Here is a 9,395-nt window from a genome sequence, read left to right on the forward strand (position 1 = left end):
CACCATTTTGGAAAATCATGTTATGTATGGCAATGGTGATCACAGTGTTTGAGCCATCCTAAAAACACATGTGAATCTATGTGCATTTATATCTATTGCATTCATGGCGACTCTACACATAGGTGCAGACACCTAACTACACACTAGGTTTTCCAGTGTAGTCATGTACAAGTTTTTTCAGATACTGAAATGCTTATTTTTCTATAAAATTGCTTTTCTTTCTTTCTTGATTATAACCCAGTGAGTGCATTATATATTTTTTTGATATTATGAATTTTGGGAGAAAATGTTGTGTGTAGGTAGATATATTATCTATGGGTTTCAACTGAGCATAACAAAAGGAGAGTTACAAGTTATGTGGTGTTGGTTTGTTTGTTTTCATTGGTTTGATTTTTCTGAGACGGAGTCTTATGTTATAAGAAGGGACACTGATGTGGCAGAGAGCCACTATTTCAACTGAACTAGTGCCTGTGAAGAACACACATCTGTCTGTTGGGCTGAGCCTGGCCCCAAGGGGCCTGTGGACACTGGATCCCGAAGGCACTGGATCCTTGATTACCTTATTTTCCACTTTGAGGACACTTCAGAGATTAAGTCCCCAAGCAACTGACTGATAAGTCCTACTCCTCAGTGTCACTGGAATATTTCTGTGTTCTACCAAGGAATGGAAGAATCAAGAGGCTTCACACCTAGCTCCTCCCAGAAGCTTGCAGGCCCTGCCTCCTCCATGAAGGCCTCCCTGATCAGCTCCACATCGAGGAGCCTCTTTCTCCACTTCTCTGTTCTGCCCACTTGCTGCACCTTAACTTTTTTTTCATAAGTTCACTTCTTATGTTCTCAAAATGACTGTAAACTCCTTGAGGGAGGAAATGGATGTGTTCTGTGTCCTAAGGCATTCATTAAGAATGTCAAATGGGCCAGGCATGGCAGCTCACATCTGTAATCCGAGCACTTTGGGAGGCCAAGGTGGGTGGATCACTTGAGGCAAGGAGTTTGAGACTAGCCTGGCCAACATGGTGAAACACCATCTCTACTAAAAATACAAAAATTAGCTGGGTGTGGTGTGTGCCTCAGGAGGCTGAGGCAGAAGAATCACTTGAACCCCAGAGGCAGAGGTTGCAGTGAGCTGAGATCATGCCACTGCATGACAGAGCAAGATTCTGTCTCAAAGGGAAAAAAAAAGAAAAAAGAAAAAGAAAAAAAAAAAGAATGTCAAATGAATTAGTGAATGGATGGATGAGTGAATGCATGCATGCGTGATTTGGGGGATGAGAACATTAGATGGCTCTACTAATTTAATCCCAGTGTCTGTGGAAATCAAACACAGGAAACTGCTTTGTGCTTTCTACCAGCCAGCTCACCAACTGAGCCCCTAATGGTGCCTTAGGCTTTACTCAGGAGTTTAATTAAGCCCTGGCACTTGATTCTGAAAGAAATAGAGAACAGTGATGAACACAGACAGGAGAGATCTGGGCAGTAACCAGCCTGGCATATGGCGCCGTGGATCACCCACTGGCCTTAGGGCTGGACTAAGTCCTAGGTAACTTTACTTCTAAATGTTACTCGTGTTTATTCTTTCAAGATGCTAGACGATTAAGACCTTTTCTTGACTACCCAAAACCAAAAAATACGGGCTGCATTTGGATCATTACTGGTGTATGCAGAGTCATTGGAGATGTAGTGGGAGTAGGGAAAACAGTTCTGGGTTTGGATGCAAAAGACTGAGCTTGACCCCAGACTTTCCCCACAACTAGATGTATGGCCATGGGCAAGCTAGTTCATATTTCCAGGTTTAAACCTACGGTTCAATGAAATGCAGTAAACAACGATTCAGAGGAATTACACAGCGATGTGTTTATAGTAGATACAACATGAAGTTAAAAATACTTGTACTTTCAGGCCTCTCATTGCCCTGGCCCCTTCCAAAGCCCTGTGTCGCATTTTGTTAGACGGTATCACTATCCTAAACCTGGGTCTCATATTAATTTCTTCCAGGTTCAAAATTCTATGTTTCTGGCCAATGAATTTGAAAAAGAACATTTTCTGTTATACAACTGCATTCTATTCCATAACTTGTCATTTTTTATTTTCAAGGACACCACTGCATCATATATACATTGTTCCTTTCTTTAGGTACTTAGTATGATTTTGGACAAATCTGATACAGAAAATTGAAAGTCTAGATCCCTGGGATTTACTAGTATAATGCTTAAAGTTGAGCCACATTCTCAACTTTATCGTAGTTGAAAATTCTACAGCAAGAATTCTTTAACTGTAAGGTCTATGTTGGGTTACTATGAGTTTTGTTCTAGTCTCATTTTCATTGTTCAGGAGTTCTGGACATCTGATGCTGCCCATGCAATTCTCTTCCTTTGTTTTTCTAGAAGAGCTTCGCGTCTGGCCACTTGGAAGCTGGGCCGTGGGAGGTCCAGGGGTAAACTATGCATTGAGCTGACAGTGCTCAGTAAGACAAATCTTTACTCTGTGACAATCTGGTTTGGATACCTACCCTAATCAAACTGGGAACATCTGGGGAAGACTCAGGAGTTATCTTAATTATAGACACCTCTGACTTATAGTGATTCAACTTGTGATTTTTCAATTTTATAATGGTGTGACGTTCACTTTTAGTAGAAACTGTACTTCGAGTACCCATACAACCATTCTGTTTCTCACTTTCAGTACAATATTCAATAAATTACATGAGCTATTCAACACTTTATTATAAAATGGGCTTTGTGTTAAATGATTTTGCCTAATTGTGCACTAATGTAAGTGTTCTGAGCACATTTAAGGTAGGCTGGGCTAAGCTATGATGTTTGGTAGGTTAGGTGGACTCAATGCAACCCCCCCCTTTTTTTGAGAGGGAGTCTGGCTCTGTCACCAGGCTGGAGTACAGTGGCGCCGTCTCGGTTCACTGCAACCTCTGACTCCTGGGTTCAAGCTATTCTCCTGCTTCAGGCTCCCAAGTAGCTGGGATTACAGGCATGCGCCACCACGCCTGGCTAATTTTTGTATTTTTAGTAAAGATGGGGTTTCACCATGTTGGCCAGGATGGTCTTGATCTCCTGACCTCGTGATCCGCCTGCCTCAGCCTCCCAAAGTGCTGAGATTACAGGCGTGAGCCATGGCGCCCAGCCTGCACTTTCAATTTACAATATTTCCAACGTACAAAGGACATATAGGGATGAGCACAGTGGTAAGTTGAGGAGCACCTGTACTTGTTGGATAACTATGAGGCTCAATCCCCATGGTTAGTGTTGTACTCTGCTAGCCCAACAGGCTAGAACAGAGAAAGTGGATGGCAGGGGAGGCGAATATCTATGGACTGCACGTCCTTACAATGGGCTCTTTCTTCCCAGACTTCTCAGTCCTCACCACCCCTACACCCTGCCAGCAAAGAACACCCACAGGACATCTGTCTTCAGCTTGCTGTTCAGATCCACTATAAGGGCTTCACCCTGTAGCAACTTGGCTTGGACACTAACCCTAGGCAAACAGGCAATGTTTTTTGAGATAGGGTCTCTTGCTTGTTGTCCAAGCTGGCCTCAGCCTCCAGGGCTCAAGTAATCCTCTGGCCTCCCAAGCAGCTGGGACTGCAGGCACATAACTGTGTGCCCTAAACTTGTAAATTTTGTCTGGTTCAGGAATTCTCTTAATTATTTTGTTTTTCTTGTAACTGGTATTTTGTTCCCTTTGTGAGGAGGGGAAAGGAAGTGTTTTCTTTATTTATCCTGTTTTGTCATTTTCACCAAAAATGAGGTTACAAATCTACTTCTGACTTTAATTTGTAACAAACCCCAGAATGTTGTTATTGTTTTGCCTCTGACTTTTGTTTTTCCAACGACTTTTGTTTTCCCAACATAAAATCACTTCCACCTCAGATTTACAACCCCTAGGGTCCCTAGAACTCTAAAAATTCCAGATCAGTGGACAGCTTAAAGGGTTTCCTGTTAACATTTACTCTACCTGTCTGAAATTTGCATCTTCCGTTGCTCTTTCTCACTTAATTTTAATTTGTATGTGTTTGTTTGTTAGTTGGACTTAAATAGACATTTCATTTTTAACCAGTTTTAAAGTTGCCTTTTATTTTTGGCTCATAATTATGTTTTAGTTTATATTATTTTATTGCCATTTCATTCTCAACCAGCCAGGAGCTGGCCTGGATTAGAAGAACTGGGTTCTAACCTACCCCTCATTGGCCTGTTACATTGTCACACAGGGTGCATTACTTAATTCATCAGACTGGGGCTCAGTCAATGTGATGGCCCCTCTCTTTACGATGTTCTAGTAGCCTATAAATTGGCTTTGTTTTATTCACTCTGATTTCTATGTTAGCATCTTTGGAAAAATTCCTAAACTTATTTGGGAACAAATTGTTATTATATGAGGCTAATGGTAACTAGAAATAACTATAATAATTCCCAAGAAGTTATGACTTTATAAAATATTCATCTTTGGCAATGACAGAAATGACCAGGTATGTCTACCTTTACATAAATAAGTGTGTCCACTCTTTTTGGGGCTGGCGGGGAGTCTTCTGACTGGCCTTCATGTGTGGGAATAGCCCCATTCCAAGTGCTGCTTGATTGTAAAATTGGACCAAGCCTGTCGTCACACTGCCCAGTCTTTGGGTAGGGGGAGCTGAGAGATTCTGTGAATAGTGTCAGAAGGGACACGTTTTTGGATAGGGGAAAAAAAAAGAAGCAAGATCCCCAGGTCCCCTGATTTTAGCCGTGACGTAGAAAAGCTCCACACAGACCCTCCTCCCTTCCGCCCTGGCACAGAGTCCCGTTGTCCTTTCATAGGCGGTGTCAGAAACCCTGTGGTGAAATTCAGCTTGTGGATTCCAGAAATTTGGAGTGTTCTTGGGGGGAAAAATCCACACACACAAAGCAACATTTGGAAATCCCTGTGGTGAGTTGGGAGGTGGGGACGGGATGCAGTGTGGGAAGGTTGGAAGGGAAAGCGCCGGTGTACATCCCTCCCTCTTCTCTCCAGGGCTCTGAGTGTCAGGGCTGAGATGAAGATGACACCCTGGCAGAGGAGGAGGCAGGGTACTGGGGGCGGGGCATGGACATTGAGGTCTGTGCTGAGCTTTACAGTTTGCAAGCACTTTCACGTTATCTTGTGGGGGTAGATCAGTGGCTCCATAGCCATTTTATAGGCATAGACATAGAATTTTACGGTGGTTAAATAAATTTCCTAAGACCACATGGTTGAAAAAAAAAAAAGTAGAGACACACCCAAATCCAAAAATTTTGTGCTGGAAGGTTTTCATGCCATAAAACATTTCCATCTCCGTTTATCATTGATCCCACAAGTTCTACTACTTAACTTTAATTTCTTTGGAAGCTTAACTGACTTTTTCCTTCTATAGGACATCTGCACTTAAATTCTTCAGGAAGTATTATGCCTGAGTGAGGCTACTCCCTACCTGAGAGCAGCTTCCTATAAGGAGGAGCTTCTCAGCAGGCAAGGAGAGAGACAGCTGGAGAAAGGCCAGGCATGGCGAGCAATTGTGGGCCACCCAAGGGCCTGGACTCTCAGGGTGTGATAACATGGTGGTAGAGGTTTGGGAAGAGGCCCAGAGACAGCGGCCCTGGAGGCCACTGCAAGGGAAAACAGGAAGGTCAAGTTCCTTCTTCAAACCAAACCAACTAAGCCCTGTCCAGGGCCCTTCCTCTGGCTCCAGCATTCATTTGGTGCAGAAGAAAACACTGAATTCCTTGGAGCCATTATTGAGGCTTGAAAGTTTGGAAACTCTATGTTAAGCAGCATTTTAGGGACAGTTCAGCCAGAAGTGGATGTATTCCCTACAGACATAAAATTCTAGAAACTGCATTGTTTCCTAATGGGATCACTGGTTATGGACTCATGGAGCTGAAAAAGTCTCCACAGTGGGAGAGAAACTGAGAGGTGCTGAATCCAGCTGGTGAGACCCAGCACAGTAGGGGCTGGCTCAACGCCACCAGTGAGTTAGTGTCCCCTAAGGTTGTTACAGTCAAATGCACTTGCAAAGTCATAGTGGGAAAGCGGGGAGTGGGGGTGATGCAAGGATAGAGAGCATTTTGTCAAGCATCAGATTATGACAAGGCCTCTTCCTAAAAATTAAGAATGTGATGACTGAAAGGGGCCTAGGATATATTTGGAGGTGGTACTGGCATTTGAGTATTTCTAGTTTGCTTTTATTATCTGGATGATGAACAGTAACAGCAGCATCAGCAACAAACTCTTACATAAAATGTATCTCTAAATGCCAAAGCAGTTTGTTTCTCTAAATATAGCATACAAAAAGAGAGAGGCATTTACATAAAGTGACTCACTATTAATTGTCACTTGCGCTTCCCAATCAGGTAAGGGTTGCACGGTTCAAGCGAAAGCCTCCACTGGCTGCTTGTTCTCTGCTCAGCTCTTGGGCACAGACACCTGCCCTGCCTTGTGATGAGGACGCCTTCCTCTGACAAAGGCAGAAATCTCCATACGAACTGAAAGCTCCTTTCCATGTACAGGGAGGCAGGCAGGGGCGCGCAGGTTTCCACTCAGCCTATTTCAAGCCCAGCCTAAGCAGCCCCTTTGCCTGTGGAACCAGGTCCGACCCCTGGCCCGTGGCGGGAAGGCCACACCAGATGCAGATGTGGGACGGGAGCTGTAGCTCCATCTTTTCATTCTCTTGCAGAAGGGGATGAGTGTGGTGCTCCCTGGCTTAGCAGCTGCTCTCAGGAATTTTATTTATCATGTTTTTTTTTCCTAAACAGCATTTCTTTCCATTTAGTTCACAGGATGTTGATGGGTTTCTCTTCCTTTTGGGGCCCCTCCCTGTCGATGAGAGTCCAGGCCTCCCCCTTCCCAGCGTAGTCCAGCCTGCCTGGATATTCTTTCATGGGCCTCTGGGGCCAGAGGATGAGTCCCTAGTGCTGTCCATCTGCTCTGTGAATGTCTGTTCAGTTCAGTACACGTTCACTGAAGAGCCGCCCTGGGAGGATCCAGATTAGGCCTGGAGAATATAGCAATGGAAATGTTTGATACCTGACTTCATGGAGCCTGTAGACCAATGAGGGACACAAGTGGGACCTTAAAAATCACCTACAAGACAGAGAGAGATATGATCAAGTTAGAAGGTCTTTTCTTAAAGAACTCAGAGATAATCTACCCCTAGATATGCAGACGAAATTAGAGCCAAAGGGGGTGGATGAACTGGTTTGAGGACTCTAAGGATGGCACAAGTGATTTCAAATCGAAAGATGGGGAAGGAGCTCCTGGAGAAGGTGGCAACTGGGCAGGGCATCATGAGGGAAATTGGATTGTGGCAGAGGGAGAAGAGTGAGCAGAGGCTGGGAAGGAAAGTGTGGTGGGCTCCCTCCGCCAAGAGTAGGCAGTCATGGGGGGTCTAGGGGCATGGTGGGTGGATGGGGAAAGGTGCTCACAGGGTCCATCAGTGATGATTGTGAAGAGCCTGAATTCCATGTGCAATGGAGAGGCACTGGTGGGTCACAGATGACTTCTATGGGGGGCTTGGCCAGCAGTGTGCAGGGTGGTTGGGAAGAACAGGTCTAGTTCAAAGGCTATAGCTTGGATGTGGGCAAGAGACAGCAAGGTCCTGGAGTAAGCTGGCTGGAGTAGGGAGACAGGAATGGGTTGAAAGCACAGGGAAGAGAGAACCCACCCATTGGGTTCCAGCTGCACTGTACAGGCCACGAGCCGCAGGTGGCTCTCGAGCACTGGAGTGTGGCTGGTCTGAATTGAGATGTGCTCTAAGGATAAGACACACACTAGGTTTTGAAGTCTTGATGTGAAGAATGTACAATTCTCAATCATTTTAAAAATATTGATTACATGATGAAATAATTTCATTAGAATATACTGGGTTGAATTAAATATATTAAGATTAATTTCACCTGTTTCTCTTTTTAATCTGTGTGTTACACAATTTAAGATTACTTACATGGCTCACATTCTATCTCCATGGACAGCACTGGGTTAGAGGGGAAGATAATAAGGCAAAGTTTTGGGGACAGGAGGAACAGGGCTGAGAGGAAAACCTGAGAAGTGGGGTTAAGGAAAGAGGAGAGATGATGCAGATTTGGTATCTTCCCAGATTGAGGCAGCTTTTGGGCCTCTTGGGGCCACAAGGAGCTTCAGAAGTTGCCGGTGTCTTTACCTGGAGCACCTGGAATGTCCCTCTGGCCTCCCCAGTCACCTGGCACCTAACCATGTGCTGTTTTTGTTTTTGTTTTTTTTTTTGAGACAGAGTCTCACTCTGTCGCCCAGGCTGGAGTGCAGTGGCGCGATCTTGGCTCACTGCAATCTCTGCCTCCCAGGTTCATGCCATTCTACTGCCTCAGTCTCTCAAGCAGCTGGGACTATGGGCACCCGCCACCATGCCTGGCTAATTTTTTGTATTTTTAGTAGAGACGGGGTTTCACCGTGTTAGCCAGGATGGTCTCGATCTCTTGACCTCGGGATTCACCCGCCTCAGCCTCCCAAAGTGCTGGGATTACAGGTGTGAGCCACCGCGCCCAGCCCCATGTGCTGTTTTGTGCTTGACTGTTGCTTACCTGTGTCTCTGAGTCCTTGCCTCAGCCAGATGGAAAGCCTTCTCAGGGCAATGCCATTGTATCCTGTCTGTTCTATCCAGTGCTTACTTCACCCAGGCCTGGGGGTAGCAGGAGCTCCCTGGAACTTGGCAAACATCCTTATATTGGGAGGAGCTTGGCTGGTTTTCCTTGATCTCCCTCTTCCCAGTGTGTGGCTCTTGACAACTGATTTGACCCCAGATTTAAGGTAAGACTGTATGATGTGATGCTCACAGTATGCACATGATGCAGCTGTGAGCAGGGATGGGAGCCGAGGATGGTGCCTGGGCACAGAGGGGAAGAGCATTGGATGGGGAGATCTGAGTTGGAAGGTCAGCTCCTCAAGGGTCTACTCATTGGAGTCTCCACATCTGTGAAAGGAGGGGATGATATCTACCTCCTAGTATTGTAGGAACTAAGAGTTAATATACGTTAACAAAGGATGGCTGGCATTCAAGTGTTGCTCTGTAACCCACAAAAGGTGTTCACATCCATGAGCTCATCTGAACTTCACAGTAGGGCAGGCATTATTATAATTTCCATTGACAGACAAGAAACCTGAGGTTCAGAGAATACAAATGACCTGATAGAGATCACCTGACTATTAAGGTAGAGCTGGGTCTGGAGCCCAGCCTGACTTCTGCCACTGTCTTTTGTTGTCCACTTAAAAGAGCAGCTTGCACACATGCAGGGTTACATAGGCTTCAAAGGCCTGTCATGCCCATTAACTGCTTATTCTTCCTAGAAGGATGCATAAGCCCAAAGTTTTGCTATATATGAAGACATGATTTTCATGAGATTCCTGCAGCCAATGAAGAA

General features: G+C 45.0%; 1 long non-coding RNA gene across 1 annotated transcript; it reads right to left on the minus strand.

The window, feature by feature from the left end:
* Window positions 1–6,172: 6,172 nt before the first annotated feature.
* On the minus strand, window positions 6,173–8,934 carry LOC139355432 (uncharacterized). Its single transcript, XR_011606051.1, has 2 exons — window positions 8,559–8,934; window positions 6,173–7,086 (listed from the first exon to the last, which is right to left on the minus strand). It is a non-coding gene; the product is annotated as an uncharacterized lncRNA (long non-coding RNA).
* Window positions 8,935–9,395: the final 461 nt, after the last annotated feature.

This window comes from Macaca nemestrina, chromosome 7 (assembly GCF_043159975.1).
Source record: "Macaca nemestrina isolate mMacNem1 chromosome 7, mMacNem.hap1, whole genome shotgun sequence".
Classification (NCBI taxonomy): domain Eukaryota; kingdom Metazoa; phylum Chordata; class Mammalia; order Primates; family Cercopithecidae; genus Macaca; species Macaca nemestrina.